Source organism: Ranitomeya imitator, chromosome 9 (assembly GCF_032444005.1).
Source record: "Ranitomeya imitator isolate aRanImi1 chromosome 9, aRanImi1.pri, whole genome shotgun sequence".
In the NCBI taxonomy this organism is placed as follows: domain Eukaryota; kingdom Metazoa; phylum Chordata; class Amphibia; order Anura; family Dendrobatidae; genus Ranitomeya; species Ranitomeya imitator.
In genome coordinates this window covers 77,617,278-77,644,014 of record NC_091290.1, presented here as the reverse complement: position 1 = coordinate 77,644,014, position 26,737 = coordinate 77,617,278, and the positions used below count along the sequence as shown (strand labels likewise).

General features: G+C 44.1%; 1 protein-coding gene across 4 annotated transcripts in view; it reads left to right on the top strand.

Annotated features, from left to right (window-relative positions):
- The first annotated feature begins 522 nt into the window (after positions 1-522).
- The window catches only part of MPPED2 (metallophosphoesterase domain containing 2), a 289,645-nt gene continuing 263,430 nt past the window's right edge, over positions 523-26,737 (top strand). The window contains exon 1 of one of the 4 annotated variants that reach the window (XM_069740571.1): positions 523-705. The gene's annotated coding sequence lies outside the window, so the exon portion shown is untranslated. Of the gene's footprint in view, positions 706-2,097; positions 2,217-2,522; positions 2,542-4,104; positions 4,495-26,737 lie in introns of those variants that run through there. The other 3 variants (XM_069740572.1, XM_069740574.1, XM_069740573.1) reach the window with 3 other exon arrangements.

The window sequence follows — 26,737 nt, the reverse complement described above, 5'->3', positions numbered from 1 at the left end:
CCAGTGGCAGCCCCTCTCCTGCTCTCTGACCCAGTGGCAGCCCCTCTCCTGCTCCCTGACCCAGTGGCAGCCCCTCTCCTGCTCCCTGACCCAGTGGCAGCCCCTCTCCTGCTCCCTGACCCAGTGGCAGCCCCTCTCCTGCTCCCTGACCCAGTGGCAGCCCCTCTCCTGCTCCCTGACCCAGTGGCAGCCCCTCTCCTGCTCTCTGACCCAGTGGCAGCCCCTCTCCTGCTCCCTGACCCAGTGGCAGCCCCTCTCCTGCTCTCTGACCCAGTGGCAGCCCCTCTCCTGCTCCCTGACCCAGTGGCAGCCCCTCTCCTGCTCCCTGACCCAGTGGCAGCCCCTCTCCTGCTCCCTGACCCAGTGGCAGCCCCTCTCCTGCTCTCTGACCCAGTGGCAGCCCCTCTCCTGCTCTCTGACCCAGTGGCAGCCCCTCTCCTGCTCCCTGACCCAGTGGCAGCCCCTCTCCTGCTCCCTGACCCAGTGGCAGCCCCTACTCACTGCACTCTCTGCTCTCTCCTCAGATCGAGGCTGCTCTCATTTTCCTCCCTGAGTCTCTCATTTCCACTCTAGAGCAGCCGGGGGACCCTCAGGGTCGAAGGTTTCGCCCTGTCTGCTCCTTGTGACAGCACCTCCCGACCCCCAGCCGCCATGGAGGAACTCCCAGCACAGCACTGAATGCAGCCCAGGGACCCAGGCAGCGAGGTAAAGACTCCTCATCCTCAGCCCACATTATAGCACAGGGGGATGTAAATCAGATAGAAGCAACACACAAAGCCTGTGGGTTAGAGGTGCCTTGTCATTGCCAGCAGCGGGGCAGACAGGGCTGTGCCCCCACCCTCACATCACAGCCCAGGGCAGGGGGCAGAGCAGGGGGCACCACTGGGCTTGTACTAGGAAGCAGGGTTTTCCTTTGCTAATTAATTGGAGAGCGACATGATCTGCCCTCTCCCTCCCCCTCTTCCTTCCTTCTCTTTCTCATTCCCTCTTTCTCTTTCCTTTCTGCCCCTCTTCTTCCAGGTGGAATACAGGGATCAGAAGGCATGAAATGTATTTTGCAAGGTCTGGGGGCATTACAATGTCACATCAGGCCAAGAGGAGGGGGCACACATGGAATAATATTCCCAGGGAGATGTCTATTGTGATGGAGGCTGGGCAGTCATATACAGACACATCCCCTGCCTCCTCCTGCATGCACAGGGCACATATACTGTACTGTATGCATGGACTGTAACAATCCTGCTGATCTGAGGCCTGGGCCAAGGGAGGGATGGCGTGGAACAACAGAAAGAAAATAAGTCACGCAAAGCAAGTCATTGACATCTGCAGGGGAAAAAAAAGACCCCAAACTATATTATTTATCATTTCTGTCCTGTTACGGTACGCACAAGTTTGATTGAAAACCCTGGAGGGGCGAGCAAGGGGTTAATAATCCTTTGTAGGGATCACTGTGCTATAAGACCACTGTGTTATATGGCTGCGCAGGGATAGGATGGAAATAATATTTAGCGACGGCTTTGATCTCTTAAACCCTTGCAAGATTTTATTTTTAACCCCGTCTGGCATTTAATTTTTGTTTTCCAGTATATTTTGTCCAATTCAAGTCTTACTATTTGCATCGTGTTAGTAAAATAACTAATTTCTTTTAATATTTCCATGTCATTTGTGGATTTTTCAAATTTTGTTTACAATAAAAAAAAGGTATAAAAAAAATGTAATTTTAAAACAATGTGTTCTTATTGAAATTTTAGCTTAAAAAAATATTTACCTTTATTTACTAATGGGTATAATGTAGATAATTTACCTGGCAGTTAAAAAAAAATCTAATGAAAAGAACGATCGTGGTATTATAGGATAGAGCTCGTCCGCTATGTGCAGAAATGATATGAAAAAGCCCCCTCCCTTCCCGGCTGCGCTTTAATAGCTTGCCCCCTAATAATCGCTCAACCTGTCATATCCCTGGTGCAGTGTAATAATATTAATATCTGTCCTGTCCTCAGACTCTGGATTTCATGGTGCAGTTGTGAGCCAAGTGCATGCCCATGTCACAGCCTTTGGTCACTGATTGTAATCAATCAATCCCAGAATAAGGCAGAGGGGAGGAGGAGGAGGAGAGGGAGACAGGGAGTGTGTCAGCCGGAGAAGGAGAGAGGAGGCAGTGAGGAGCAGCCAGCAGGGACGACCAGCAGCATCCAGCCCAGCATGGACTTTCCTAGGTAGCGAGCGGCACTCTCTAGCAGACTTTCCCAAACTCCTAAACCATTGCTGGCCAGGGGAGGTATAGATCCCACTGGCTTGGACCCTTTAAGAGAGCATGTTATTTTGTTTGCATGCCATGTACTAATAAAGCTAGGGCAATCCGCAAAGAGTTAACTGCATTCTACCAGCCTCTAGTATGGGTGTATTTTAGCCACTGTATTATGCATGTTTGCGTCCTTGTATTTTTCTGCCATGTAGTGGTGTTGGGTTTTATTTGTTTTTACGCATGGGGACGTCAGTTTCTGGAATCATGGAGCCGTATGGGGCTGTGTGCCGCACAGGGTGCGTTTTTGTGCACATGCAATATTTACATGGTGTATACAGGGCACCTGCTTGGAGGGATGGCAAGACTGGCATCAGCCCCCAACTGCGAGAGCACCATGAGGGGGATAGCCGCTTTGGAGAGTGGCTTCAGGATGGGTAATGCCGGTTACTTTGTACATGGATTATATTGGCTCGTTTCTTGGATGGTTGAATTGCAGCGTGGAAGGCTAAATTCCTGCCAATTATACGCAGCTAGTGTTTCCCAGATCCACAATTAAAGTGCGATACATATGATGTGGCACGTTACGCTACTGCAGAAATTGCTTCACGGACTTTCCAAATGCTTAGAAATTAATAACAGTTTGATTAAAGCCCACAGTTATTGCATTGGGACGCCCCCTCCTTTCCCATACCGTTTCATGGCATTATGCGTTTCCACAGCTGCGGGGAGAGGAAGCCTTTATGTGCTTCTGATTTTGAATTGATGCTTTATAAAGTGTATATATTTGACTGTGTGTATCTGGATGGCTTTATGTAGCGTAGTCCGGCGTGCAATGACATTGTACAGGTGTCCTGTGGGATCTCTCTGGCGGACTCGATCATTAAGAGAAGCCACTTGGAAATGTCTCCTTGTCTTTATTATTATATATGGTGATTCCATGTTTGTGTGATACTGTATTTACACTATAAATATTGCTAGTGCACATATGTAATATTTAGTTACAAAGTGATGTCTGTGTTTGGGGCCATTGACACAATTGTATCCGGGCTGAAGTTGTTATTGAGTCGTTTCATAGTTCAGAGTTAGAATGATTCATTAAATTATTTTATTAGATTATTAGCACTAATATGTTTTCTCAAAAGTCCTTAGGAAAACCACAGATGTTGGCAAATGTACTAAATAGTTTCTGCTTTTTGGTACACGTATGTGAGTTATGCTGAGAAACATATATTGTGAATAGTGACAGTCACTATGTGTACGACATTAATATAGAATGCTTGGAAATATATGTATCTCACCCATTGTGAATAACATTGGTAACAGATTCCAGCTCACAAGGTTAAAGCTCGATTATTTATTGATGCATAATTAAAGATGGCCAAAGATGTCCGAATTGTCACTGCTAAGCCCGTATTCACACGTCTGCACTTCCTATAGATCGCACACAGAGGCCATGTACGGTCCATATTCACAGAGCCAATCATTACAATAAGTGGGTTTGGTGGGCCACTAGGACATGTGGCCAATCGCTGCACAATAACATAGACAGTAATGTATGGCTATTTCTACATGTAAGACACAGGTCCATGTTGTGTCCCTAGGGTCTGTCCTGGGCTAGGTATCCCTGGGACTTAGTGTATTAGTTTGCTGTATGTATTGACTGGATTTGCAATGAGTGATAAGTTTCCGTGTAGGGAAAATGCCGGAGTTTTCTGCGGAATATTCACTCGTGACAAATCTGCTGCATTTCACAGCGCCGGCAGAATGCCCGATATTTTTAAGAAGCCTCATGCGCATGATGCAGAAAGTCTCCCCAGTATAAGTAGACGAGTGTTGCGGATATGAGAGGCACGGCATGTGGGTGTCTGCGCGCGTTTTCCCCTTTGGCGGTAATGTGTAAGGTTCCCCTGCACTTTTTTTTACGGTGAATTGCGGCAGAAATCGCTGCAGCATCGCGGCTACTGAAGCCCTGCGAGAGAGAATGTAACAGATTTCCCCGCAGTCCCATGTAAAACAGACCCATCCTGATATTACAGTGGGATTGTGAATGACGTAGCCTCTGCTATATCAGCGATGTGCGGGAGTTCGGGCCGGGCTCTAACTTTTGTGCTGAGTTGTCTGTTTGCTCTGTGATGACCCGACCGGTGCGGAACATGTAGTGTTTTGTGCTCTCCATCGTTCTCACCGTTAACATCTGTCCGCTGACGTCGGATTCTTCAGGGAGCGTTGGATTTCTGTATTCCTCATAGGTATTTACCTCTCAGGATGGAATAATTGTGCCGTTTCGCACCGCGGCAAGAATCTCTCGTAGTAAATGAGCAGAGCTGCGAGCCAGGCTGCCGGAGAAAGCAGGTGTTGTCTCCCAGAAAGCGGCCATTCACAGGAAAATTAGGAAAAGCAGCTGCTCATGGGACTTTTTGGGGGGTTTGATGGCGGTTTTTATTTTTTATCTGTACTAGTACAAACCCTTGTCAGATATATTTCGGGGAGAATAGTGGCGGATTTTGTCAGTTAAAAAAAAAAAGAACTCAAGTAAACCAGATCTTGCACCAATACAGGACTGCAAGACGTTGCGGTTATATATCCTGGAGAAAGGGTTAAATAACATCCACATCGTTGTGTTGTGAGGTCTCTGAACTGTTGATGTGTCCGTTATGATTGGATGCATTATGTATGGTGCAGATATAGCAGAGCTGAGCTTGCTATGTAACCCATGGAAGCTCTGCATAGTATTTGCATGAGACTGCCACAAGACATTCCTCCCATGCTTTGTAATTATTCAGTATTTTTTGACTGTGAATGATATCCTGCCTGGATCTATAGGAGTTTACTCAGTGCTGTAGAGCAGAACCGTATGATTTTGGGGTTTCCATTGGACTATAAGGAAAATAACTGCATTGTTTTTGCACAAAGAGTTAAACTTTTGCTGTATCTAATCAGTGGTACAGTTATCGATATTTATATTCTGACTTGTTCAATGTCTGCCTACATTACTGCATATGTATAATTTAGGCAAAACCGCCCTGCTCATATTAATCAATGATTTAAGTTTTAATTTTTTTTTTTTTAAATTGTTGACAAGTTTCTATTTTTATTCTAATTGTTACATTTATTATAGTTTGTAAATAGTTTTTCAAATAGGACATTGTGACTTGTTACCCAGAAAATGGGTCTATGACATGCCCACATTACTTCATGTTTTTTGGCTCATTAAAAAAGCCAAAAACAAATAATACGACATGTAACCATAGGTTGTGAAGGTAAAGAGGCGAATACAGGCAGTATTAAAATGAAGGAATGCTGCACATATAAAAGTTGGGCCCCGCCAGAGTTTGAGATTTGATACGTATCCTAAATACCGAATTAATAGAAAAAAAAAAAAAAAAGTATATCACATTTTTTTTTTTTTTTTAATCAATGCGGTATTTAGGATACGTATCAAATATCTGCGAGCCCAAGCTGCACCCCTGTATACCTCTGAGGTCCACAGATTTGATTCTGTGAAAAAATAAAATAATGGAGGCATATTCCAATGCATGGCAGCGTATGGACTATGGCACATTCACTGCCGACAGCCGTAGATATAGTGTAATTCTGTTATTGTCGCATTATCGGGGGCCAGTCAAGTGCCAGATTATCGAACGGTCCTATAAAAGAGACCCCGACTACCATACCACATGTGCCGCTGCGTCTTCCCATATTTTATTCCGCCCATTAATGCTTTAATCTTTTTCAATAAATAGATTTTTTTTTATATATACTTGAAGGCAATGATCTGCTGACATGTCAGACACAGAGGGGTTAAAGGGTCGTCCGCATCGAGCACCACAAGAAATTAGTAATCAAAGGACTACTGTGCAGACAGGCATGTGATTGAACCCTCGCTCAGCGCTGCCTGGCCTCTTCTCCATGCTGTATCGTATATGACTTGATAAAAAAGAGAAGCTAAATTATGTATTTGAATTACTTCTAATAAGTGTAATAAAGTAGGATGAGCTCATTATAATATTTTATAATAGCTCCAAACTAGAACTAGAAAAAAAGTGAAAGTTGCCTACAGCAACCTATCGGGTTCCAGCTCTCGTTTTTCAGAGGCCCTCTGGAAAATGAAAGCAGCAATATGATTGGTTGGTATTGGTAAGTATCCTTATCCGTTTTCAGTGCTGGTTTCTAGTCGCTAACATTCCCCGTGAATGAGACAGAGGTGCAGAGTGATCCATAGGAGGGTGCTGCACCGCAGAACAGGCAGTGACTTGTGATACGGTTGGGTGCCCCTAATGGTGGATTGCCTGCCAGCTCACTTAAATTATCCACATGCCGCCTTAGGTTATGACAGTGAGTCGGCGGGCTCATGCGCTTGGGACCCGTGTGCCCGGCAGTGCACGGAGGCAACAATGCTCATCAATGTCAGCTGCTTTCAGGCTGTCGGGCACCATATGTATGGGGGGTATTCTCCCCTACAGGTAATGGAAGATGCCACCATCGGAGGTGCTGGCACGTGGAGACCTTGTGATCCTCCATGGCGTCCCTATTTATACCGCATAATATAGTAAGAGAATCGACATCTTCAGTAAAGCTCCTATGGCAGTTATGTGCTCTATAGAAATGCCCGATAATGTGATCCAGGATTACAGAGCACTCACTGTCTTCCTTTTGATGCATTTCTATCATTTCACTAATATTCTTAGGGACCGTGCACACGTTGAGTAATGTCGGCACCGTTATTGCAGCTCTTGGCATTAAAAACACACAGAGAATTGACATTCTGCCGATTATTTTCTGCACCAAAATACTCAGCGTGTGCCTGACACTTCAGGCTTCTCATTCACTTTGCTGGCATCAAAATCTGCAAAAAATGCGCCAAATCTGCAACGTGTGCACAAGCCCTTAGAATAACCGTCGTCTTAATTTACATTTCTTTTCATAGCTCCTTAGGACACATTGCAACCATTTTCTCTAATAAAATATTACAATCTACTTCTCTCTCTTCCTAGGCTGATCGGTCACTCTCAGTTCATGGGTAAAATCTGTCTTCGCTCAACACCGATTTTACCCATGAATAGATAGCGAAAGATCAGTCCAGGAGAAGGAAGATTTGTCTGATAAGATGTATTACAAAGTTGCTTATTCTCGTGTGAACTATTGATTTATGAAAGCATTAAGATGAGTTGGTCCTCATTCACACATCCATGTTGCTTGTACGTGTTCTATCCGCTTTTTTTTCATGGATGCAGAACATAGCCATCATAGTCTATGGGACTGTTCACATGTCCAGGTAAAACTTAGGCACATGTCCGTTTTTTTTTTTTTCCCCCCCCGGTATCACGGATGAAAAGGACCAATACACGTAATTGGTCTGTGAAAAACACATAGCGCACACGGATGCCATCTGTATGCTGTAAATTTGTAAAATGACAAAGTCTAGGAGAAACTTTGTTATTTATCCATCAGCAAAAAATACTGATGACGTTGACGTTGATGGTAAAAATGGACACATGGGCCGTAATGGATGACACCCTGATCCAAATCACTGACATTGGTACCATTTTTCACGTACGTGGTAAAACACAGATGTGTGAATGAGGCCGTATTCTTTAAGTATTTGGTTTCTAACAAATACCCCTTGACTTGGGTTGCGTGCGTCAGTCTTAGATCTTTCCAATTTTCCATATTTAACTTTCTCGCTATCTCTGATGTACATGAAAGTAACTGTCCCTGCCTTTAATGTTTGCTTGCATACTAAGCCCACATCTTTCTCCGCACTTGATGGATAATAATAATAATATTTATTTTTATATAGCGCTAACATATTCCGCAGCGCTTTACAGTTTGCACACATCATCATCGCTGTCCCCGTTGGGGCTCACAATCTAAATTAATGGATGATTTAATCAGCCATCAAGTTCCTCTAACAGCCGCGGGTGGAACGGTGCTCCACACGCGGCTGTTAACCAATTGCATCCTGCTGCCATTAAGTACACATTTGGTATCGCTGCTTTCAGAAATGTCCTATCTATCAACATGCAAGATAAATTAATCCAATTGGTAAACAGCGTAGCGAGGGAAAAAAAATCTGAACACCAACATTTTAAATTTTATATATACAGTGGGGCAAAAAAGTATTTAGTCAGTCAGCAATAGTGCAAGTTCCACCACTTAAAAAGATGAGAGGCGTCTGTAATTTACATCATAGGTAGACCTCAACTATGGGAGACAAACTGAGAAAAAAAAATCCAGAAAATCACATTGTCTGTTTTTTTATCATTTTATTTGCATATTATGGTGGAAAATAAGTATTTGGTCAGAAACAAACAATCAAGATTTCTGGCTCTCACAGACCTGTAACTTCTTCTTTAAGAGTCTCCTCTTTCCTCCACTCATTACCTGTAGCAATGGCACCTGTTTAAACTTGTTATCAGTATAAAAAGACACCTGTGCACACCCTCAAACAGTCTGACTCCAAACTCCACTATGGTGAAGACCAAAGAGCTGTCAAAGGACACCAGAAACAAAATTGTAGCCCTGCACCAGGCTGGGAAGACTGAATCTGCAATAGCCAACCAGCTTGGAGTGAAGAAATCAACAGTGGGAGCAATAATTAGAAAATGGAAGACATACAAGACCACTGATAATCTCCCTCGATCTGGGGCTCCACGCAAAATCCCACCCCGTGGGGTCAGAATGATCACAAGAACAGTGAGCAAATATCCCAGAACCACGCGGGGGGACCTAGTGAATGAACTGCAGAGAGCTGGGACCAATGTAACAAGGCCTACCATAAGTAACACACTACGCCACCATGGACTCAGATCCTGCAGTGCCAGACGTGTCCCACTGCTTAAGCCAGTACATGTCCGGGCCCGTCTGAAGTTTGCTAGAGAGCATTTGGATGATCCAGAGGAGTTTTGGGAGAATGTCCTATGGTCTGATGAAACCAAACTGGAACTGTTTGGTAGAAACACAACTTGTCGTGTTTGGAGGAAAAAGAATACTGAGTTGCATCCATTAAACACCATACCTATTGTAAAGCATGGTGGTGGAAACATCATGCTTTGGGGCTGTTTCTCTGCAAAGGGGCCAGGACGACTGATCCGGGTACATGAAAGAATGAATGGGGCCATGTATCGTGAGATTTTGAGTGCAAACCTCCTTCCATCAGCAAGGGCATTGAAGATGAAACGTGGCTGGGTCTTTCAACATGACAATGATCCAAAGCACACCGCCAGGGCAACGAAGGAGTGGCTTCGTAAGAAGCATTTCAAGGTCCTGGAGTGGCCTAGCCAGTCTCCAGATCTCAACCCTATAGAAAACCTTTGGAGGGAGTTGAAAGTCCGTGTTGCCAAGTGAAAAGCCAAAAACATCACTGCTCTAGAGGAGATCTGCATGGAGGAATGGGCCAACATACCAACAACAGTGTGTGGCAACCTTGTGAAGACTTACAGAAAATGTTTGACCTCTGTCATTGCCAACAAAGGATATATTACAAAGTATTGAGATGAAATTTTGTTTCTGACCAAATACTTATTTTCCACCATAATATGCAAATAAAATGATAAAAAAACAGACAATGTGATTTTCTGGATTTTTTTTTCTCAGTTTGTCTCCCATAGTTGAGGTCTACCTATGATGTAAATTACAGACGCCTCTCATCTTTTTAAGTGGTGGAACTTGCACTATTGCTGACTGACTAAATACTTTTTTGCCCCACTGTATATATTTTTTTTTTTTTTGGGCACTTCAAAATTGCAATAAGATGAGATCAAAACATCATATCTGCCCCAAATGGTATCAATACAAACGTCAGCTCAAGTTGAAAGTTATCACATAGCCCCATATTCCAAAAATGTAAATGCTGTGGGTCTAGGAAAATGGTGGTAAAAGCAAAATATTATATATATTATATATATATATATATATATATATATATATATATATATATATATATATATATATATATATATATATTAAAAGAAATGTTTGGTTTGGGCGTATTCTTATTCACCTGGAGAATCATCTTTCCAGGTCAGTGTTATCATATAGTGAATATGATAAATAGAAATCCCAGAAAGCAATTGTGGAATTACACTTTTTTGCAATTTCTCTGCATTTGGAATGTTTTTTTTTTTCCCCTGCTTTCTGATACACTATATGGTAAAAATAAACGGTGTCGTTCAAAAGTACAACTCGTCTTGCAAAAAAAACCAAGCCCCCATATGGCCAGACAAATAACAAAGTTATGGCTCTTGGAAGAAGGGGAGGAATAAATGAAAATCTAAAATGGCTGGGTAGTGAAGGGGTTAGCTGCATACGTTGGTTATAGCGCTGTAGTGGAGCATTTGTCTTTTGATGGGTTTGCAGCGTTTGTGCGGCTGATGTCTGGCTGCCAGTCATGCGGTTATTACTTGCATTGTAAAAGTTTTGATAACGCACCAGGAGTGATGTGACCTGAGCGACTCGTCTCTGCTGTGTCTGCAGTGTACAATGTGTAAGTCCTAGACATTGGAGGAAAACCGTTTCCCCATGATGGTGGAATTGTGTGCGGTCTGTGTCCTCGTTTAACCCCTGTATAGGATCTCTCTGACTGAAGCAGCTATTTGCCTTCAGGCTCGCTCACTTTGCATGCCTCACGTATGATGAAGGGTTACACGGAGCACAATGGCCTTTATCTGCCCTGGTTAATGTGTCCGTGCCCCGGCACAGGGTAACATATGGACTGCCATATCGCTCAGGCTGTAAAATCATAAAGTAACTGACCACTGTTTTACCATCTGGCCACAATGGACAGTTGTTGGAGTAAACATTAGGCCAAGTCACTCTTGTCACACTCCATGTTGATAAATTTCCTCATTAAATGTTTTACAGTGTCAGTTTAATATTAATGAGGGACTGGATAGAAGCAGAAACAAATTGTATTTGCATTTTTTTCAGCACACAGAGGCCCCATCCCCAGACAGGTTAGCCACTAAAGGAATCATTTTAGTAATATTTTAATAGTTTGTGCTTAAAAAACAAAATTAGTGTCCTATACGTTTGATGACTAACGCTGCCTCGTTATTTTTGTGGTTTACGTCATCATTTTTAGGAAATTAGTTTGCTGTCAGTGAGCGAGACTCGTTTATATTCACAGGCTGCAAACCTGTACGTTCTTGTCTTGTTCTCATCTGAGGAGTGGATGACATGGCCAGACCAGATCCATCATCTGCCGCCCAGATGCAGCAGGCGATGTCTGAACAGCGCCATCATGCTACTGCGCTAAAGTGCTGCACTCCCGCTGTTTATTAGGAGCCACAATCCAGTACTGGTAATGCTTCAGCCTGACACTCAGACCTTCGTCAGACCGATTGCTGTAGGAAAACAGATAATTTAGCTTTGAAAAACAAAAATCAGTGAGGTTATATATATATATATATATATATATATATATATATATATATATATATATATATATATATATATATATTAGTACTTGCCTACCGTACAGGTGGCTCTCCTGCACTGCCTGTTCTTTGCTTCCTGGCAGTCTCATGACATTGCTGATCAGCTTCAGCTTTCATACTTCTGTGAAGCTCGACTGCTCCGTTGACGTAACGGTGAACACAGAACTTCTCTGTAATGGAACTGAGAGCTCTGCAGCCAATCAACTGCTGCTAATTGGCTGCAGGGTCTTGTGACATAAGACATGTGACCACCAAGAGCTGCAGCACTAACCCCTCAGGGGCGGCGCTTGTCTGGGAGATGAGTATAGTGTTTTGTTTTTTAAGATATTATGTGGGGCAGTTAAAAACAGGGCTGTGGAGTCTGTAAGCCAAACCACGGACTCCTCAATTTCCCTGACTCCAACTCCACAGCACTGGTCACTGAGCATGTGCATAAAGTTCAGCACTAATTAATTCCAACTAACAGCCGAGATCCTTAGATCAGGAATAGAACAGACATTTATAGGACATTTCAGAACTTTCCCATATTCTCATGACATTTACATCACATCCTGCATTGTTCTACTGTACCCAATGTATTATATATTGTCGGAGTCAGTCCGTTTTATACCGACTCCACCAAAAATGGACGCCGGTTCAGACTCCACAGCTCTGGTTAAAAAGTAGTGGGGCTGCCCCTTTTAAGTCGTGTGTGTATTGCGTTGCATGGGGATTATGGCAGTAAAGACCAAAGATCCAGCAGTGTTTGATTTTTCAACATGGTCGCAATGCACCCACAGTGACAATCTTTAGGTGCAGGGTCACAAACTTCATGGTGCTGTGCACATTGCGTGTAGTACTAGCATTAGAGCAGCCGTGCTGCGGGAATAGCAGAGAGAGACATAGTGCTCTGTTTATAGCGTAAGACCTTGACTGTTAAGATAACAGGTAACTGCTGTAACATCTGTAATTTGCTACAATGTTTCAGTGTCCTGGCTATATTCCGGGTATATTGTGTGTACAGACCATCCTGTATCTCCTTTTATTCAGTAAGTCCTAAACTGTATTTCTGTATGGATCATTTTGCAGTTTACTCCATAAGAATGCAACCGAAAAAAAGATGGATGCTAGGTTTTATCAGAGTAACAACTAGAGATAATCAAATCAGTTTCATGCAAAATGTGAGTTGAAATTTGCAGCTTTCAGCGAATTTGAACAATTTACAATTTGACAGTGATTTATTGATTAGGGATATCTAACTGGCATCTGTCTTCCTGCATTTAAATTACAATTGCTCATTTTTTTTTTCTTAAATTCATAATGCATTAGAAAGCAGAAGCAAGATGGCACAATAGTTATAATAAAAAAAATTGAAGTCTGTGTTTTGCTTCTCATAAGCAATTGTACTAAGTTTTTAATTTCTCCTGCAGTCATTTTGTTTTTTTTGTAAAGAAGGAATAACTGTTTAAAAAAAAAAAAAAAAAAAAAAAAGACACCTGAAAATTCTGTAAAATCCAGACATATAACTGCGACTGAATACCATAGAATCATGGCTTTATAGACACGGGCCCAAAAATCGTGTATTTAAACTTTCATTAAAAAAGGTAATACTAATAGACTACTCACGCTGTTTTACAAGATACACACAAGTGTGGATTTTATGCTGTTTTAATTTAGAAGTTTAGTCACTGTCACCTATGTTATGCATCTACTATTTTTATTTTTTAACTGTATCTCACAAAGTGTGAGTGTCACAAACATATTTTTTTTCATGCTTTACTAGTCAAACTTTACGTCCACACATGTCACATCAATATAGCCCTGTTGCAGGTACTGGATTTTTGCTCATGTACCTACCTAGCATTTATTTTGGGATGGGAGTTTTAAAAAAATTAACAAAGAGCAGAAGTAACAACACCACTGGCACCAGCCGTCCGGCCACTAGTGTTACAAAATGTGGGACACAATTGAACTTTTGCTTCTGGCACTCACATTTGTGGTGAGAATACAGATCCGGTTCTAGACTATGTCACTGTCAGTTCAAGTCTGTGTTCTGTACAGAACTGTCTACCTGATCACTAATGACTGAGGGATAATTTTTGGACCCCATTTTTAATAAAAAAAAAAATAATTAAACAGTGTGTCAATGCACTTAGTAAATGGGCTGTTGGTTACTATATGGTTACCATTCTTTTTCTATGGTGAAGTCACTTTGACATTACTAAGGCTGGGTTTCAGGCAAAGAGATTGAAAGGGGTTGGATAAAATCCTAGGAGACCTCAGAGTTTTATGGATATTTTTTCAGAGTAATTAGAGTCCCTGCGATTTTTGCCAAATTTACTGAATCTGATGAATTTGAGTAGAAAAAGATGTGTTCATATAAAGTAATAACTCTTTTAGGAGTTGTGATTGAGGCCTTATTTTTTGTCACATACGGTAGATTTTTTTTTTTTTTTTTTTTTTTTTTTTTTTAGGATTGGGAGGGGAAGGTTTTGAAATGCTCTTCAACTATGCAGCTACTGTTAGTGCCACGTCATTGGTCAGTGCACATCATAAAAAGGAGAATGTTATGCTTTAGGAGTTAATGTCAGGCCATGGACAAGTTGTTAAAGCAGTCTGTTCAAGTAACAAACTAAAGATGAATAACCTCCGCCGAAACTGTAATGCTTCCAATATATGAAAATGAAGTGCAATTCTGTGCAGAAGTAAACAGCAGTGATATTGGGGCATTGTATAGCTCGCGTATCGAGTTGACATTGTACAGAGTAGTATGACATGACAACAAACTTCTCCCACATCCAGTCAGTCTAAGCTGTTTTTTTTTTGCTCTACAGGACAATAATGGCAAAGCTAATACTATACCGAGTGTGGTAGCATTAATAGTCAATATTCTCAAGGCTGTCAGAAGCCAACACTAGTGATATATATTATAAAAATATGTAGATGTAGAATGTATTCCTCATATTGTGCCATCTCAGTCAGATCATTACTGAGGCCTGTGATTTTAGAACCCATGTAGCCTCCTACACTCTGTAAGTTGAGGGTTGTCTGGCTTGGACATTTTCCAGTCCAAATCAAAAAGTCTGCGAACGTTCTGGGTGACTGCAGTATTATGAATACACCTGGGGCACACACTGTGCGCTGTGAGGATTTGCTGGTTTCTAAGTTGGCACCGGAGGGTACATCTGCGTTATACATACCCCTGACAGGACAGACTCTGGCCAGGAGTATGTATAACGCATACATCACAACCGTTCGCAGAAACTGGCTAAAGGGGAGATTCATGAGTCTGCAGTCACAGAGTGATTGCAGACTTACCAATTTGGACTGGACAACCCCTTTAAAGGGGATGTCTAGCCATGATTTTGATGACCTTTCCTTAGGATGGGTCATCAATATCCGCTCATAGAGGCCCAACGCCCACACCGATCAGCTGCTTTTTGCTCTGGTGGCAGACAAATGCAAATAGTGAACAAAGCCAGAAAAACATGGCATTATTAGTAGTCTATTATTAATAGTGTAGTGACCGCTGATGAAAACTGCAGCTTAAGGGTATGTGCACACGTTGCGGATCCGCATTGTTTTTTTGCGGTGCAGAAACGCTGCAGATCCGCAAGTGATTTACAGTACAATGTAAATCAATGGTAAAAAAAAAATGCTGTGCTAATGGTGCGGAAAATTCCATGCGGAAACGCTTCGGATTAAAAGGAGTAGCATGTTACTACTTTTTTTGCGGATCTGCAGCGTTTTTGTACCCGTTCATTATAGAAATCTGCAGGGGTAAAAAAACGCAGTAAATCAGCAAAAAATCCACACAAAATCCACAGCAAAACCGCACAAAAAATGCATCAAATCCGCACCTGCGTTTTCTGCCAAGAGATGCAGAATCCGCACCAGGAATTCCTAAGTCTAATCCGCAACGGGTGCACATAGCCTTAATAGGAGCTGAGTTGCAACTCTTGGCAGCAACCACTGCACAGTGAACAGAACTGACTGCCCTACGTCTGCTTGCATCTGGCTCAGCCCAGAGCTAAAATACAGCTGATTGGTGAAGATGCTAGGTTCCATACCCTCCATTGATCCAACATTTGAGAATCAGAAAGGTTCACAAAGCGGACACAAAGCTGAGTCTTGCATGATGAACATGCATACAGGCCATGGAGATTGACTGCATTACTTCTAGTTTTCTTTGAAACAATTGTACCTGCTGATTACAGGTCTTTCTGAAGCTTTTCGCAGGTGGCCATTGACTCTTGGACAACTCTTCTTATAATTCTTTTCTCTCCTGTCTGAAAAGTTGGGAGCACCTGGTCGTGGCCGGTTTATGGTGACATTATGTTCTTTATACTTATGGCTATGGCCCATGCAGTGTTCACTGGAACCTTCAATTGTTAATACATTTTTCAGTAACTAATGCCATCAGTATGTTTTGGAACAATAAGGCTGTGAAGGTCTTGAGACAGCTCACTGATGTTGCCCATCGTGAGAGGTTTCTTGTGTGACACCTTGGTAATGGGGCACCTTTTTTTTTATAGGCCATCAGTTTAAAGAAACTAATATTATTTGTCACTAAGTGGCAAGATTGCTTTCTAATTAATTACTGATAGATTTCAGCTGGTGTCATGACTTTTCATAGCTTTTTGCATTTCTTTTTTTTCATGTGTTCTATACTTTTTTCCAGGTGTCATTTCTAATTTTTACACATAATTTAATGTTTGGTTTATTTGCCAGTGTGGATTTGATGTGTTGTTACCGACATCTGGTGAGAATTTCATGCTAATAGCACCTTTTAGAAGTATATTTATTTAGGAAATTGCCAATGTCTTCAATACTTCTTTCACCCACGATATATAGTGTATAATACATTTATATATACTGTGTATATACTGTATTTTTCGGACTATAAGTTGAACTGGACCATAAGACGTACCCCAAATTTTCAGAAGGAAAATAGGGAAAAAATGTGTCAAATGGGGGTCCGTCTTACAGTCCGAATTCAGCTTACCAGAAAGGGATCGGTACTGGTTGAGGAGTGGTCACAAAGGTCTTTCGGTAGTCCAGGCTGGTGCGGTGGCCTCTTAAAAATCCCATCGCAGGCTGGTGGGGCGACTGTGGTGTGGCGGCGGCGGGGCTCTGTGCCATGTGGGGTTGCTCTGCTGGCATTTAGTCAAAGCCTGGAGGCCCCTGAAGCTTTATTGCTGTGATATGGCAGCCTCTGGGAAAATGAGAGAGCCTCGCTGCCACACCACAGAGCCCCGCCAGTGCTTCACCACAGCCTCACCAGCCTGGGAAGTGAGGCTGCATCGCGACTGCCACCACAGGATTTGTAAGTAAATTCTGACCATAAGACGCACCCCCATTTCCCCCCCCAAAATTTGAGGGGGAGGGGGGAAAATGCGTCTTATGGTCCAAAAATACTGTACAGTGGAGAAAAAAAGTATTTAGTCAGCCACCAATTTGTGCAAGTTCTCCCACTTCAAAAAAGATGAGAGAGGCCTGTAATTGACATCATAGGTAGACCACAACTATGAGAGTCAAAATGTGAAAAGAAATCCAGAAAATCACCTTGTCTGATTTGGCAAGATTTATTTAGCAAATTATGGTGGCTGTAAGTATTTGGTCATTAACAAAAGTTCATCTCAATATTTTGTTATATATCCTTTGTTGGTAATGGCAGTGGTCAAACCTTTTCTGTTACTATTCACAAGGTTGACACACATTGTTGGTGGTATTTTGGCCCATTCCTCCAAGCAGATCTCCTCTAGATCAGAGATGTTTTGGGCCTGTCGCTGGGCAACACGAACTTTCAACTCCCTCCAAAGGCTTTCTATGGAGTTGAGATCTGGAGACTGGCTAAGCCACTCCAGGACCTTCATATGCTCCTTACGAAGCCACTCCTTTGTTGCCCTGGTAATGTGATTGGGATTATTATCATGCTGAAAGACCCATCCGCATTTCATCTTCAATGCCCTTGCTGATAGAAGGAGGCTTGCACTCAAAATCTCATGATACATGGCCCCATTCATTCTTTCATGTACCCGGATCAGTCGTCCTGGTCCATTTGCAGAGTAACAGACCCAAAGCATGATGTTGCTACCCCCATGCTTCACAGTAGGTATGGTGTTCTTTGGATGCAACTCGGCATTCTGTCTCCTCCAAACTCTACTAGTTTTGTTTCTACCAAACAGTTCTACTTTGGTTCCATCAGACCATATGACATTCTCCCAATACTCTTCTGTCTTTTGGATAATCCAAGTGCTCTCTAGCAAACTTCAGACGGACCCGAACATGTCTGGCAGTGCAGGATCTGAATCCCTGGTGGCGTAGTGTATTGCTGATGGTAGCCTTTGTTACTGTGGTCCCAGTTTTATGCAGGTCATTCACTAGGCCCCCCCGTGTGGTTCTGGGATTTTTGCTCACTGTTCTTTTGATCATTTTGACCCTATGGGGGGAGATTTTGCATGGAGCCCCAGATCGAGGGAGATTATCAGTGGTCTTGTATGTCTTCCATTTTCTTATTATTGCTCCCACAGTTGATCTCATCACACCAAGCTGCTTGCCTATTGCAGATTCAGTCTTCCCAGCATGATGCAGGGCTACAATTGTGTTTTCCCTTTCGCCACGACAGCACCCCACTAGAGAGAGGGATCCGCCCCGCAGGAACAGGAAACCTACCGAGAAATAAAAGGGGGCGGTCCGCCTCTCCTCCTCAGTTTAGGTTTCCTGTTCCTGCGGGAACAATCCAGGAACGACAGGACGACTACACGTACCTGGGCTAGCATGCCGCCTGTGCGGTGTCCGTGAGAACGGCAGGGGCTGCAGCTCAGAAGCAGCGTCGGGGGAGTTCCGTTAGACGGCTCCCTCCTCGGCTGGTGGATAGAGCAGACGGCCGGGTCCGGGGAGGGCCGCCCGGCGTCTTCTCCTGCGTGCGGTGCGGCCAGGAGCCGGGTAAGAGATCCTCCATTGCGGTCCGGCGCTGAACCCCGGGCCGCGCATGCGCCGACCGCCGCAATACTGGCTACCCCAGAACTGAAGGAGCACTTCCGGGGCGCCTAGGCCGGATCTGGGGCGGGGGAGCCAGCGGCGACCCGCGCATACGCATTGCGCAGCGGGGAAAAAAAAAAAAAGGGCGCACTATTTAAAAACGCCCAGAAACAATAATGCGGCGATGCAGAGATGTCATCCCCAGGTGCCATGGACCCCACAGCTGGAGACCCAGTGCCCCCCACCAAAGATCACACCAAAGGATCCTCGGAGTCCGCTCGTAAGAGTGACGGTTCCAGAACAGGATCTCGGCCTTCTGATCCGGTACTATTCGCTTCACTGGGTGAGTGTTTAAACTCTGCCTATTAAGCTGACGCTGTCTCCCTATTTCTCTCTCTTTTCTCTCTCTCTCGCTACTTATTACGCCCAGTCTAAAAAACGACAAAAATCCAAGCATAAGGAATGTGCCTTGTGTAGCCAGCCCCTTCCGGACTCATACCCCAAAAAACTGTGCAAAGACTGTTTTAAGGAAACAACTCAGGGAGCGACAGTGTCCGTTGCGGACTTACGGGCCATTATTAGTGTGCAACCCCCACTCTACAAACTCACTCACCCTCGCAGAAATCTCAAACATCTCAACTTACAATCACTCTCTGAGTCCCTTCTCCCTCTCACAGACATAGCTTCCCTTCATGACACAGATGCTGCTGCCACTTTTTATAACACCACAATAACAACAACACTCGATTCGGCCGCCCCACTCATGCATAGTAAAACTCGTACAATTAACAGGCAGCCCTGGCTGACCAGCCTGACCAAAGAATTGAGACGGGCTTCCAGGATTGCTGAGCGGAGATGGAAGCGATCCCACTCTGCCGACCACTTCACTGCATACAAGCAGTCCCTCGCCAGCTTCAAGTCTGCGCTCACTGCCGCAAAACAAACTTACTTCTCATCCCTCATATCCTCCCTGTCCCACAACCCTAAACAGCTTTTCAACACTTTCAATTCTCTACTCCGTCCCCCCGCACCTCCTCCCTCCCCCCTCATTTCTGCTGATGACTTCGCCTCTTTCTTTAAACAGAAGATCGATACGATCAGAGAAAGCTTTGGCCCACAGCGCCCACTGCCCCTCTTAGCTGCTCAACCCTGCTCCTCCAAAACCAGCTTCTCCACCATGACAGAAGATCAGCTCTCCACCCTCCTGTCAAGATCACACCTCACCACCTGCACGCTTGACCCGCTCCCATCCCACCTCATCCCTAACCTTTCCACGGTCTTCATCCCAACCCTAAAGCACCTCTTCAACCTCTCACTCACAACAGGTGTCTTTCCCTCATCCTTCAAGCATGCCAAGATCACACCCATCCTCAAAAAGCCCTCCCTCGACCCATCCTCTGTGTCTAGCTATCGCCCAATATCTCTTCTCCCTTATGCCTCCAAATTGCTGGAGCAACACGTCCATCTTGAACTGTCCTCCCACTTCTCCTCCTGCTCCCTCTTTGATCGGTTACAATCAGGCTTCCGTTCCCATCACTCAACTGAAACTGCCCTAACTAAAGTCACCAATGACCTACTAACTGCCAGGAGCAAGCGACACTACTCTGTCCTCCTTCTCCTGGACTTGTCTTCTGCCTTTGACACTGTAGATCACTCCCTTTTGCTACAAATCCTCTCATCCCTTGGCATCACAGACTTGGCCCTTTCCTGGATCTCGTCATATCTGACAGACCGAACATTCAGTGTCTCCCTCCCCCACACCACCTCCTCACTTCGCCCCTTGTCAGTCGGTGTTCCTCAAGGCTCTGTTCTAGGACCCCTACTCTTCTCCATCTACACTTTCGGCCTGGGACAGCTCATAGAATCCCACGGTATGCAGTACCATCTCTACGCTGACGACACGCAGATCTACCTCTCCGGACCTGACCTCTCCTCCTTGCTTACCAAAATCCCGCACTGTCTGTCTGCCATTTCAGCCTTCTTTTCTGCTCGCTTTCTACAACTGAACATGGACAAAACAGAATTCATCATCTTTCCCCCATCTCACTCTACCCCTCCACCAGACCTATCCATCAATGTCAATGGCTGCTCACTATCCCCAGTCCCACACGCCCGGTGCCTCGGGGTGATCCTCGACTCTGCCCTCTCTTTCAAGCCACATATCCAAGCCCTTGCCTCCTCCTGTCGTCTCAAACTCAAAAATATTTCCCGGATCCGTGCTTTCCTTGACCGCAACACTGCAAAAACGCTAGTGCATGCCCTTATCATCTCCCGCCTCGACTACTGCAACCTCCTACTCTCTGGACTCCCCTCTAGCACTCTGGCACCACTCCAATCCATCCTACACTCTGCTGCCCGACTAATCCACCTGTCCCCCCGCTATTCCCCAGCCTCTCCCCTGTGTCAAGCCCTTCACTGGCTTCCTATCGCCCAGAGACTCCAGTTCAAAACCCTCACACTGACATACAAAGCCATCCACAACCTGTCTCCTCCATACATCTGTGACATGGTCTCCCGGTACCTACCTACACGCGACCTCCGATCCTCCCAAGACCTCCTTCTCTACTCCCCTCTCATCTCTTCTTCCCATAACCGCATCCAAGACTTCTCCCGTGCTTCCCCCATACTCTGGAACTCTCTACCCCAACACATCAGACTTGCGCCTACCATAGAAACATTCAAAAAGAACCTGAAGACTCATCTCTTCCGACAAGCCTACAGCCTGCAGTGATCCTCAACCTACTGAACAGCCGTACAGCCAGCTCTTCCCTCTCCTAGTGTATCCTCACCCACCCCCTGCAGACTGTGAGCCCTCGCGGGCAGGGTCCTCCCTCCTTATGTACTCGTGTGCCTTGTTATCTGCTCATGTTTAATGTATTTGTCTATATTTGCCCCGTATTCACATGTAAAGCGCCATGGAATAAATGGCGCTATAAAAATGTATAATAATAATAATAATAATAATTAGAGAGGAGCTTAAAAATATGACCCAGGAAAAACCGCATAAAGCTAAGTCCAAAACACCAACACTTATGTCAGACTCCGAAAGTGACCAGACGGTACTGTCAGAAGCCTCCCTATCATCATCATCATCTTCCTCAGAAATCGAGGGGCGTTCATGTTTCCCCTTAGACAGTGTGGACAACTTGGTAAAATCAATCCGCAATACCATGGGGTGTGAGGAGGTAAAGGGTGCGCAAACCACGCAGGAAATTATGTTTGCGGGTTTGGCAGAGAGAAAGAGGAGATGTTTTCTGGTTATACCAGCGGTGAAAGCATTAATTAAAAGAGAGTGGGAGAAGCAGGATCAAAGAAGCTTTTTGCCCTCCGCGTCTAAACGTAAATATCCGTTTAGTGATGAGGAGCTCCTTACATGGACCAAAGTGCCTAAGGTCGATGCAGCCGTAGCTTCTACCTCCAAGCAATCCACTCTGCCTGTGGAGGATGCGGGACTTCTGGTCGATCCATTAGATCGCAAAGCTGAATCATCCCTTAAGCGATCTTGGGAGGCGGCTACAGGAATTTTTAAACCTGCAGTAGCCAGCACCTGCGCTGCCCGGTCAATGATCATTTGGATTGATCAGTTGGACCAGCAGATCGAAAATAAAGTTTCGAGAGAGAAACTTAGAGCGGCCATCCCCTTAATACGTGGAGCAGCAGCTTTTATGGCGGACGCATCTGCCGACTTTCTTCGGTTAGCAGGGAGATCCGCAGGTCTTGTGAACAATGCAAGACGCGCACTTTGGATGAAAAGTTGGAAAGGGGACGCGCAGTCTAAATCCAAAATATGCGCAATCCCATGCGAGGGTGAGTACCTCTTTGGCAAGACCTTAGATGAGATACTCAAAAAGGCAAAGGACAGGAAGAAAGCTTTCCCTGATTCCTCTATTCCCTTTTACAGGAGAGCCTTTAAGAGGAGACCGTTTGGTAAAAGGAGGCAAACGGATAGGTCTACAACATGGACTGCTAAAGAGGACAGGCAAAGAGGTACCATGTTTAGAAGACCCAACCCCCCAAAAGACAATAAATTCTGAGGATATACCAGTAGGGGGCAGACTGAAATTTTTCGCCACCCAATGGGAAAAAGTAACATCTAGCTCGTGGGTTTTAAACATCATCCGAGATGGAATTAAACTACAATTCTCTCGTGTTCCCCACGAGTCATATATTATAACATCCCTCAGCTCGCCCGCACAACAGCAGGCTCTAGAGCTAGAAATTCAAACCCTATTATCAAAGCGGGTTTTAGTCCAAGTCCCCGAGGGACAGGAAGGCAGAGGATTCTACTCTCCCTTATTCCTGATTTCTAAACCTGACGGTTCTTTCAGGACCATCATAAACCTTAAAAAGCTCAATTCATTTGTTAAAAACCATACATTTAAGATGGAATCCATTAGATCCACTATAAAACTCCTCTTTCCAAACTGTATGATGGGGGGCATTGATTTGAAAGATGCTTATTATCATCTCCCTATCCATGACAGATACCAAAAGTACCTCAGAGTAGCAGTGACAATCAACGGCGAGATTCATCATTTCCAATATACAGCCATGCCCTTCGGCCTTTCAACAGCACCGAGGATCTTTACCAAGATAATGCTAGAGGTGATGGCCTACCTTCGCCAAAAAGAAACCTTAATTGTTCCCTATCTGGATGACTTTTTGGTCATTGGAAATTCGGTTACTCAATGTGCTGATCGTTTGGCTCATGCAATTTCCTCTCTACAGGATTTAGGCTGGATAATCAATACCAACAAATCCAGACTCACTCCGCTATCCTGCCAGGCGTTCTTGGGGTTCCATCTAGACTCCGTATCTCAAAAGTGTCTCCTGCCTCAGGTAAAAATACTACTGATCAAACACAAAGTCCTAGCGGCGATAAACAATCCACGTATATCCCTAAGACAAGCTATGTCCTTACTAGGATCTCTTATCTCTTGTATACCTGCGGTAAAATGGGCTCAACATCATACCCGTACACTGCAACACCAGATTTTACAAGAAGATAGACGGTTATCTGGTCACCTAAATGTGAAAATAACCTTATCTCAGGAAGTTTTAACTTCCTTAACGTGGTGGCTGAATTCAGACCATTTAATGAGTGGTGTTCCATGGATAATAACACCATCTCATACCATAACCACGGACGCCAGTCCTCATGGATGGGGCGCTCATATGGGGAATGATTTTTGCCAAGGGCTTTGGAACATGGAGGAAAGCTGCTATTCCTCTAATGTTAAAGAATTAAATGCAGTAAAATACGCCTTATGTCATTTTCTCCCACAGCTACGAGGGAAAGACGTCAGAATCCTTTCCGACAACACCACCACAGTGGCATATCTAAACAGGCAAGGAGGCACGCGATCAGAGACTCTGATGTCTTCTGCTACAGAAATCCTGAATCTAGCAGAAAGTCACCTAACATCCCTCACTGCACTGCACATAAGAGGGGAAAACAACCAGCAGGCAGACTTCTTAAGTCGACACACCTTGAAACAAGGAGAGTGGTGCCTAAACTAGCAGATTTTTCGGGATATAGTATCCCTATGGGGTCAACCTCAAGTAGATCTCTTCGCCACAAGAAGAATCAAAAAAGTCCGGAAATTTGCCTCCCTATCTCTAGCGTATCATCCGGACATTCTGGACGCTCTCCAAGCCCCTTGGCAGTTCAGTCTAGCATATGCTTCTCCGCCGATCATACTGCTGCCCCAAGTCATTCGCAAAATCAGAACCGAAGGAGCGAGGGTGATACTAATAGCTCCATTCTGGCTCAAGAGACCATGGTTCTCGTGGCTGCAAACCATGTCGGTCTCAGATCCTTGGGTCCTCCCCTCAACACCCAATCTTCTCTTCCAAGGTCCGTTTTTCTACCCTCAAGTGGACAGTCTACATCTCACGGCCTGGAATTTGAGAGGCAGATGCTAAAATCAAGGGGGTTCTCGGAGGGATTGATAAACACGCTCCTCCAGAGTAGAAAACCTTCCACTACAAAAATTTACACACAAATATGGAAGAAATTCCTACAATTCCATACATCTTCAAACACCTCAGAAATTCCGATACAGTCTATCCTGGAATTTCTTCAAAAAGGGAGAGAACTAGGTTTAACTGCAAACACCTTAAAAGTTCATGTTTCAGCACTAGGAGCTCTCTATGGCCATAACATTGCGGGGAATAGATGGGTATCCCGATTTATTACAGCCTGTGAACGGATAAATCCAGTTAATATACCTAGAGTTCCTCCCTGGGATCTAAACTTAGTTTTACAAGCCCTAACAGACTCTCCATTCGAACCAATAGATTCAATACCAATCAAGATCCTATCACTAAAAACGGCCCTCTTGGTAGCACTGACTTCAGCCAGGAGAATCAGTGACATCCAAGCACTCTCTATAGATCCACCTTTCCTGTTAACTTTTCAGGATAAGTTGGTCCTTAAACCAGACCCTTCCTACCTTCCCAAAGTAGCTAAGACATTCCATAGGTCTCAGGAAATAATCTTACCCACTTTCTTCAGTAATCCTTCCACTCCTGAAGAACAAAAGTACCACACTCTAGATGTTAAAAGAGTAGTGTTAAAGTACATTGAAAGAACCTGTAGCTGGCGACCGTGTAGGGCTCTGTTTATTTCCTTCCAGGGTCACAAGAAGGGTCATGGAATAACGAAAAGCACGTTATCCCGGTGGATCAGAGAGTCTATCAGACTGGCCTATTCCGCGAGTAAAGAAAACCCTCCGGAAGGCATAACAGCGCACTCTACCAGAGCTATGGCATCCTCCTGGGCAGAAAGGGGAGAGGTCCCAATTGAGACTATATGTAAGGCGGCAACTTGGTCAAATCCCTCTACATTCTATAATCACTATAGGCTTGACCTATCGTCAACTTCTGACCTAGACTTTGGCAGGACTGTCCTCAGCACGGTGGTCCCCCCCCCTAGGTGATGGTCTCCGTAAGATCTCCAGTGGGGTGCTGTCGTGGCGAAAGGGAAAAAGCCGGATTACTCACCGGTAATACTCTTTTAGTGAGTCCACGACAGCACCCTCTTATATCCCTCCCTATATTAATATAGTACTTACTATTGAGTAAAATTCTTTTAATCATATATGAGCAAATAAGTTTGAAAATGAAATAAAATTATATTTGCCTAATACTGGCGGTCCTCTGGGTACTCTGAAATCAAAACTGAGGAGGAGAGGCGGACCGCCCCCTTTTATTTCTCGGTAGGCTTCCTGTTCCTGAGGGGCGGATCCCTCTCTCTAGTGGGGTGCTGTCGTGGACTCACTAAAAGAGTATTACCGGTGAGTAATCCGGCTTTTCTGCTGTCATTTGACACCTCTTTGGTCTTTACCATAAAAGAGTTTGGAGTGTGACTGTATGAGGTTGTGGACAGGTGTCTTTTATACTGACAAGTTCAAACAGGTGCCTTTTACTACAGGTAATGAGTGGAAGACAGAGGAGCCTCTTAAAGAAGAAGGTACAGGTCTGTGAGAGCCAGAAATCTTGCATGTTTTTAGGTGGCCAAATACTTATTTTCCACCATAATTTGCTAAATAAATCTTGCCAAATCAGTCAAGGTGATTTTCTAGATTTGTTTTCTCATGTTGACTCTCATAGTTGTGGTCTACCTATGATGTCAATTACAGGCCTCTCTCTCATCTTTTTAAGTGGGAGAACTTGCACAATTGGTGGCTGACTAAATACTTTTTCCCCCACTGTATATTTGTAGTTGTGACTTGGAAAGTTATGCTGCCTTTTAGAAAACCAGTAATTTCCTCTACAAAGTCTTAGTAGAGTCTGTCTACATTTTTGCAGCCTTACTGCTGTTATTTCATTGAAATATTTGACGAGATTACAAGGAGACTTTGGTATTTGAATATTGGATCTTGCCTAATCCTTGCATTTAAAGTAGTACCTTTTTAAAATCTTTGTAAACCGCAACAACAAATTTGGAATGTTCGGAGAGCAAATCCATATTTTAGCTTTTCATTAGAAAATCCTATTTGCCTCCAATAAAAGATTAATCAAAAATGTTATTCATCTGCTTCTATTAATGTAATATTGTCAGGGTCCTCTGCTTGGGACCGCTTCTATG